Source organism: Capsicum annuum, chromosome 5 (assembly GCF_002878395.1).
Source record: "Capsicum annuum cultivar UCD-10X-F1 chromosome 5, UCD10Xv1.1, whole genome shotgun sequence".
Lineage (NCBI taxonomy): Eukaryota > Viridiplantae > Streptophyta > Magnoliopsida > Solanales > Solanaceae > Capsicum > Capsicum annuum.
In genome coordinates, this window is record NC_061115.1 from 37332403 (window position 1) to 37340561 (window position 8159).

General features: G+C 31.1%; 1 long non-coding RNA gene across 1 annotated transcript; it reads left to right on the forward strand.

Annotated features, from left to right (window-relative positions):
- The first annotated feature begins 4043 nt into the window (after window positions 1–4043).
- LOC107872394 lies at window positions 4044–7882 on the forward strand. Its single transcript, XR_007055615.1, has 4 exons — window positions 4044–4105; window positions 4286–4336; window positions 6302–6427; window positions 7613–7882. It is a non-coding gene; the product is annotated as an uncharacterized LOC107872394 (long non-coding RNA).
- Window positions 7883–8159: the final 277 nt, after the last annotated feature.

Consider the following 8159-nt stretch of genomic DNA (forward strand, 5'->3'; position numbering starts at 1 on the left):
GGTCATCTGTTGGGACAAATTAAAATAGGAGGAAGACCTTTATGATAATTTCCAATAGATGGCCATCTGTTACAACATATGACTCATATGTTTGGACAAACTAAAATAGTAGGAAGACTTGAATGATAATTTCCAACAGATGGGCTAACTATTACAACTATGACTCATCTATTTGGACAAACTAAAATAGTAGGAAGTCTTGATTTAATCTATCCCACAGATGAACTATCTACTGAAGCAGATAGGTTATCTGTTGGTAAATATTACAATAGTAGGAAGACCTATATTTCAATTTCCAATAGATGACCCATCTATTCTAATAGATGACTAATCTATTGGAATAGATGACTCATCTGTTGGAACAACCTAAAACAGTAAGGAAGTCTTGATGTAATTTGTCCCAATATAGGGTCATCTATTGGGATAAACTAAAATAGTTGGTAACTTGTTTGATTTTCTCAAATATATCAGACATATGTTGCAATATATAATACATTAGATGCAATAGGTTAGTCATCTGTTGCAATAAATGTCTATGTATGTTTGATAATTTTCAATAGATGTATCATTTGTTGAAACATATATGTAGCCTATTTATTTATTAGAATAGATAATAAATATTCACCTTCTTCCATCTCTCCTATGGCCCTTGCATATTGATCAAAAGTACAAGACAAAGATAAAGGAGTTGCAATTTTTCTTTTTTCGATGCTTGATAATGCCTTGGCGATTTCTTTCCTTTTATTCTTAGCCGCCTTAATGTTTAAAGGATTGTATGGAAATGAAATCCCATTTGACGGAATAACACCCCTCTTAGATGTCAATTCTTTTACAGAAGCAGTTAATGCATTAATAGCATTAATTACTCCATCATGTTTTGCCTTGTAGTTTTGATATTTGTATGCAGAATATTTGCTAGGAGGAGAAAAATCTGTAAAACCAGTATGATCATAATCATAATGGTTTTTTATTGCAAAAACTACAACAAGAGCATCATTATCCCTAACAGAAGAACCACTACCAGTACCAGAACCAACAGCTCCATCACCACTAACACCATCAACAATAACAAGTCCACTCTCCAAAATTATTTTTCTTATGATGGTTATTGCTCCAAAACAATCTCTTTTTTATTCTATCAATGACTTTAGGGTACGATAAAGTTTGCAAAGACTGTAAAGTAAGAAAAATAGAATCTTCAACTCTCGATTGGTCGGAATAAGCCACAGATGCACAATCTAAAATAAATCAATACATATTTATATTGATGATTAAATCATTTTAAAAAATTATTAATTAAAACAAAAACTTAATTAGAATTAGACTTTTGAATCCTTTGAGAGGTTGAAGAGATCAAGAAATTTTACTTTTTTATCAGTTTTGGCCGACAACATCACAGAATTCTTGGACATAAAACTTTTTCCTGATAGCTCACTTGTTGTCTCAAATAAGGAATGACTTCAAATGACCAAGCCTATAAAATAACGCCAATATATCAAAACTATTATTCAATAAAAAATAAATGAATCACAATTAAAAAAAACTTACCATGAAAGCCCATGGAAATTCATATAAGTTGATTGTCTTTGGCTTAACGGAGTCAACAAATATTTAACAGTCATTTTTAAGCTTTCACAAACCCAAGGATAGCTGTTAAATGCCTCAAGATCCTCAGAGAGATTTACTAAGCCAAGTGGTATGTTGTTGTTAAAGTCTCTAGCCCAAATAATATTATGTACAAACCAAATCAAGAACAATGATTGCTTGTACTTCTTAAAGTTTTTTTACCTTTCAATGCTTCTATTAAATTTTTGTTTTTGAAGCTTGGACCAACAAGGGACACCAATTCATCACCATTACTTGACTTACCTTTGCCTTTTTTGGGTGTGCGGGGTACTTTATTTTGGGTTAGAATAGGTATAAGCTGAGAAGGAAAAGGAGGATAACATTTTAGTTCAGTAACTGTGGCAAAATCCTTCCAACCAAAACAAGCAGGCATGCCACAATAATTTAACCACACCTCATCCGTCTTATCTTTATTTTCATACATAAACCTATGCTTGAGAAAATCATATACCATGGACATTTGAAAACGAGCATTGTTTTCCTCCGACAAATTAAGATATTGTCCAAACCAGTTGTCCATGAAATATACATCCAATTTTTGGTCTTGAAGTATTTTTTAAAGGTGTCAAAAGATTTTCCCATGGAAAACTTAACCACCAAATCATCAGTTAAATATGTGGCATCATCAAACTACATTCTTGCAAGATAACTATCAATGTTGAAGGTTTTGACCAAAGTGGAAGGGATATTAGCATTTAGATCATCTATTTTGAAAAATTTCTCATCCCTAAGTTCATTATCTTCTACTTCTAATTGAGATATTACTTGTAAAGAAAGATCATTGAGTGGTGGATGTAGCCTAGCTGCTTCACTTATTCCTTTACTTGGACTTGATTTTATTTCTTTTCTTTTGACAGCCATATTATCTAAAAGTAACAAAACAATAAAAAAAAATTATAATTGATTGATGCATCATTAAAAAAGGATAACCGTAAATCTAATATGTACAACAAAGTAAAATAATAGTTCCAACAGATCACACCTCTATTGCAGTAGGGGGTTATCTGTTGCAACATATAGCTAACCTATTGCAACGAATGAGTAATCTATTGGAAACAATAAAAATTGTTTAATACTATTGTGATTTCTTCCAATAGATCACTCATCTATTGAAATAAATGACTAGTTTGTGCAACAGATCATTCATATGTTATAATATATAAGTGATCTATTGAAACTGTTATCAACTATCAATATTGTTTAGATTTCTTCCAACAAAAGGGTCATCTGTTGTAACAGATGAATGATCTATTGGAAGAAATCAAAGTCTTGGACATGTCGTCCTGGTGGAATAGTTGATAGGATTTCATCCAACAGATGGTTCATCAGTTGAATAGATGATAAATCTGTTGCATCATATGGTAAATCTGTTGCATTAGATGGTAAATCGATTGCAGAAAAAAACAATTGCAAGAGTTTGTTCAATAGATCAACAACAATATCGCCATTTAATATCAAATACACCATTCTTACTAAGAACAACAACAAATCAACCCAGCAACACCAACATAACACACGCAACACCAACACAAACACAAATACTAATAACACCAATGAATTTAATCAACAGTTCAACTATAAGAACTACTGTAACAACAAAAAATCATATTTCACTTCAAAAATAAAAGAGAAGAAATACCAGAAATTATGGTTTTCTTCGATCCCCATTCCAAATTTAAGCAAAAAAATATTGAAATTGCTAATCAATACTAGAAGAGAAGTTGTCTTAAGTTCCTTTTTTTCTTCATAATAAAAAAGTCCTAGTTTTTTACCTGTGAAAAAAGAAGAAAAGGGATGATAAAGTCATCGAAGAGAAATGTTGTCACGTCGATTGATGGTTAAAAGTCTAAAAGAAACTAGAAGCCCAACTATTTATTGTTGGAGGTTGAAGTCGCCGGTGATTGAAAAGTGAAATTTGCAGAACTGTTGATTGGGAGAAGTTTTAAAGAAACTATTGAGGGAGAGAGATGGTTGATTTGAAGAGAAGAGGAGTGTGAGTTGATTTGTATTTTTAAAATGATTAGAAAATTTTAAAAATATTAATCAATTTCACAATCAACATAATCAAGTTTCTTAATTATATTTGACCTTTTAAGTTGGTCAATGTCACCAATTCCATATTTAGGCTTAAAAGACACCTTTCCTTCAATTTTTTCATGTTCTTTTTTTCTCTTGACTCCTTTTGCCACAATGTACTAATATATAGAATTTCCATAAAGTAGGCAGGTGGAAGCTGGCAGGTGTAGGTTGTCCTACCAGCTTCCCAAGGTTTATTTTTGTCATTTCATTAGTAAGGGCAAATTGGCAATTTTAAATTTCAGTGCACGTGTAACTCTGAGAATGACAAAGACAACAGGTGTCATTTCTAATGTTTCTTTTTTTATGAAAGCTTGTTCCTTTTCATTGAAGAATTCTCAAAATCTTCTTATTGTCATCTTGATAGTCTTCTTGTACTCCTCAGATCTTCAATTTAAATAGTGTAAGTTTTTTTTATTTGTATTTTTTTTCTTTAAATATTAAAAAGATTCAATTTTTTATTATTGTAATTTCATTTGACTATTCTTTCTTTAGTCCTATAACAATTATAATAGTTTTCAAGGTTATTCTTTGTTGGTTTATTGATCCTTTTTGGTTTCTTGAAAAATTATTTGAGTTTTAGGCAATTCTATTGAGGAATCTCGATCTTCAAAGCTGATTAGCAAAATTTCAGGTTCTATTTTCTTGCGTCGTCTTTTTGATCTTTTGAGAAATGTTGTGATATTGCTAAAGTTTGATCATTTTTGGTTTCTTGAATAGTTATCAGAGTAGTTTTGGGCAATTTAGATAAAACTAACACAATTTTAGCTTCTACTTTCTTAATTTGTGTCTTGAATATTTTTGAGTAATGTTATGATGTAGCTCAAGTATGATCATTTTTTTTATTTCTTGAATATCTGTTTGAATAGCTTTAGGAAATTCAAAGAAAAATGACAAAACCCCATATTATATAATTTTTTAAATTTTATCTTTTGAATCTTTTGAAAAATAATATTATATTGCTCAACTCTGATCCTTTTTCTGGTTTCTTCAATAGTTGTAGTTTTGGGAAATTCCTATGAAGAATCTTTAAGTTTAGAGCAAACTACCACAACCACCCATGCTTTCTTTACTCTCTCTATCTCTCTGATCTTTTGAGAAATGATATGATATTATTGAAGTTTAATCCTTTTTGGGTCTTCTTGGAGGTGGTTGTAGTAGTTAAATAGTTCAGCTTTAATTATTGAATATTTTTTATGACTAATGCTCCTTTAGCAATTATACATAATTTATAAGATAGCCTTTAGCTTGACTGTAGGGGCTTTTTTGTGGAGATATACCATCTTGAATGTTGCTTTAGTTTCTTATAACAAAATGTGTTATTAATTGTGCAGCATATTCTTAGAATAAATAGAGACATACTTTTAGCCAGTGAAGCAAATTTTAATCACCAAAGGCTACTTGATGGTATATCTTAATCCCTCTGACATAGGTTTCCAACTAGATCATTTTTTTGGTTTTTTAAATCTATCATTTTCTATAAAGAGATTCTGATTCAAGATTCTATTTTTAGAAAGAATATGAGGATGTATTATTTGGATCATGCCAGTGTTGACCATATACAAAAGAATTTTAATCCTTTTGAAGCAGAAGATCATTGTTTGCTTGATCTAGGCCTTGCAATGCTTGCGTATGTACTTATATCTTAAAACAATTTTTTCTTCATCAAATAGTAATAAGAATGAATCATTTGTTAACTTTACATCGAGTAACATTATTTCCTACATTGTGCAATATGATCAGCTTTGAAAGATGTATGGTTTAATGCTTTCTGAAAAATTTTCACGGTAATGAAATTAAGCTTTAGTGCAAGAAATGTAAACCTCTTTTGTGATAGGTATCCTACATCTCATGAAACATTTATATATTTCCTTTTTCTTAAGTTTTCTCTTTATTAATGCCTTTTAATTCTGGGCGGTTCTTATTTGTAAATAACACCTAACCCTAAAGCATTTTGATCAAAGAGAATCAACTAGAAGAGATAGAACTTGAGAAGCTCAGGGAATAATTGGTGCGGATTGAGCAAAGTAGTGTTCTATTTCTTTGTAAATAGCACTTAAGAAGTACATTCCAGTATATAACTCTTTGTTTCCATTCAATTATAGGACACCATGTATGTATTTTTTTTGTTTAGGTTTTACGACTGGTAATGTTCTTCCTTATACATATTTTAAGTCTACTTAGTCTATCTAAGAAATGTAGTAAATCATGTTCAACTTATCTTTAGGTAAAGGGAACGTGGCGTTGGATGCTTGGTATTGCTAGACTTCCAGTAATTATTCAGTTTGCACTCATGATTATCCTCCCTGAGCCTCCAGGATGGCTTTACAGAAAGATACTTAATCGATGAACAATTGTAGTAGTAACTACCCTTGATTGGTGCAGTTTGTGAAATGTGTGAGGTTAACATGTTCAAAACTTTTCCTCCCATGTATCTCTTAGCAAAATTGAACAAGTTACCACTCTATTATTTTTATCTACTCTAAATCAACAGGAAAGTATTTGTGTTTACGGACGTTAAATGCCTATAGCTCACTGTTCAGTGCATCAATATGATTGTATTAATATCTCTTATATTTTAGTTACATGTATGTTGCAGGTTCAAATAAATTGATTTTCATCCAAAATTCACTTAAAATAGCTGAAAGGATAAGGGCACATGAAATATTAACAACAAAGAGGGTATCCAACCGGGACTACTACACAAAATATTCCTTATTGGCAGGTAAAGTTGTTTAAACTGGTCGACTTGATGGTGAAAAATCATGCCATACAAAATGTTCTTACTAATATATATAAGCTATTACTCATGGAACTTTTCCAAATTTGTAGAAACATTATGGAGATTAATTGTAACCTGACTGTTCTAATGTAAATTCTTTTCGAGAATATGAAATACTTTTTACTTTGATTGGAACATAGTTATTGTTTGACTTTGCATCATAGCCAGTAGTTACTTGAGATGAGATGTTCCTACATTCGTTCTTCTAAGTGATATTTGCTTATGTTGTTCTGCTGCTATGTTTGGAGGGTACTCAACTTTAGTTAGTACCCCTTTGATTTCGAGAAAACTTTTTCACTCTGTTCTATTACATACGCTTAGTGAATAGAATGTTTTAATACACTAAGGTCATGTTTATGCTAGGTATCATAGGGGATTCATGTTTATTCATAATAGTTGATAAAAGAAAGGTTAATGTATCAATCCTCTACTCTATGTCTTTCTATGCTCATCATATATTTTTTCAAAAAGTTTTTAAATGTGGCTCCCTTTTTCCATTATAGCAGTAGCTTATCTCAATTGTCACAAAACCTAAAGTACAATTTTTATTATATTACCAGCTTGCAACATCTCCAAATATTTTCTTTATGTATTGGTTAGGGAAAAACGATCTTATAGAAGCCTTACCACAACAGCAACAACATATCTAGTATAGTCCTAAAAAGTGGGATCTCGAGAGGGTAAATTGTATGCAATCCATACAATTACCTCAGATGAAATAGGTATAGAAACTTTACCGATAAAAGAAATTATCTACGAAATTCAACAACTTATTGTGATTGTGAGAATTTTCTTAAACAAAACATTTATGACTTTTCGCTTGAATAAGTTGCATAGGAGACAAATTCCACCAACTGCATGTTAGCATTAGCCTAAAGTGATATCTTTTATTTCTTATATTCTTCAAGTTGGACCCCTTGGAAGTTGATGTTTTATTTTTCTGTATCTTAAGTTGTTTCACATTCTTTTGGGGATAGTAAAAAGGTTATCATATTTTTTACTAAGTGTTGAGTGTTGTGCCAAAGTTTCGACAATGTTTATGTTTTTTCTCTACAATCTACCTGAATTTTTGGACTTATGTTGCTTCCTTCGTTACGCATAACTTAAAAATGAATCTTTGTACTACAGAGCTTGTTTAAACATAAAGAACCTTATGTCCTACTACGTTGTTGAGAAGATGATAGTTCTTGGGTAGAAGATGTCTTGGATGCAACAAAGAAGGAATATGCAAAGTATGCTCATGTTCACACACTATATTTTCAGATATTGGTTATTTCTGCCCGATTTCTCACAAGTTTGTGATGTACATGAATTGTATGTACTAGTTTTTTTTCTTTTTTTCTAATATGTGTATATCCAAATGACACTATCTTTGACATTTGTATACCCAAAAGAAGAGATATGTATAGTTAGTGTGCGTTAGTTTTGTTGCTTTGGTTAAGTGTTATTTTCTATTTTATCTCTTTGATTGATTAGTTCTAGTAGGGGATGAATCTTTCTTCTAAAAACTTAAAGAAAAACTGGTACTTTCCTGGGAAATCTTCTCTATATTTGGTCACTATAAAGACATGTTCACTTTACCTACACGAGGTAGGGGCAAGGCATAAGTATGCTCTATACGTCTACCCTCTTTAGATCCCACATCCAGGAATACACAAGGTATGTTGTTTTTATT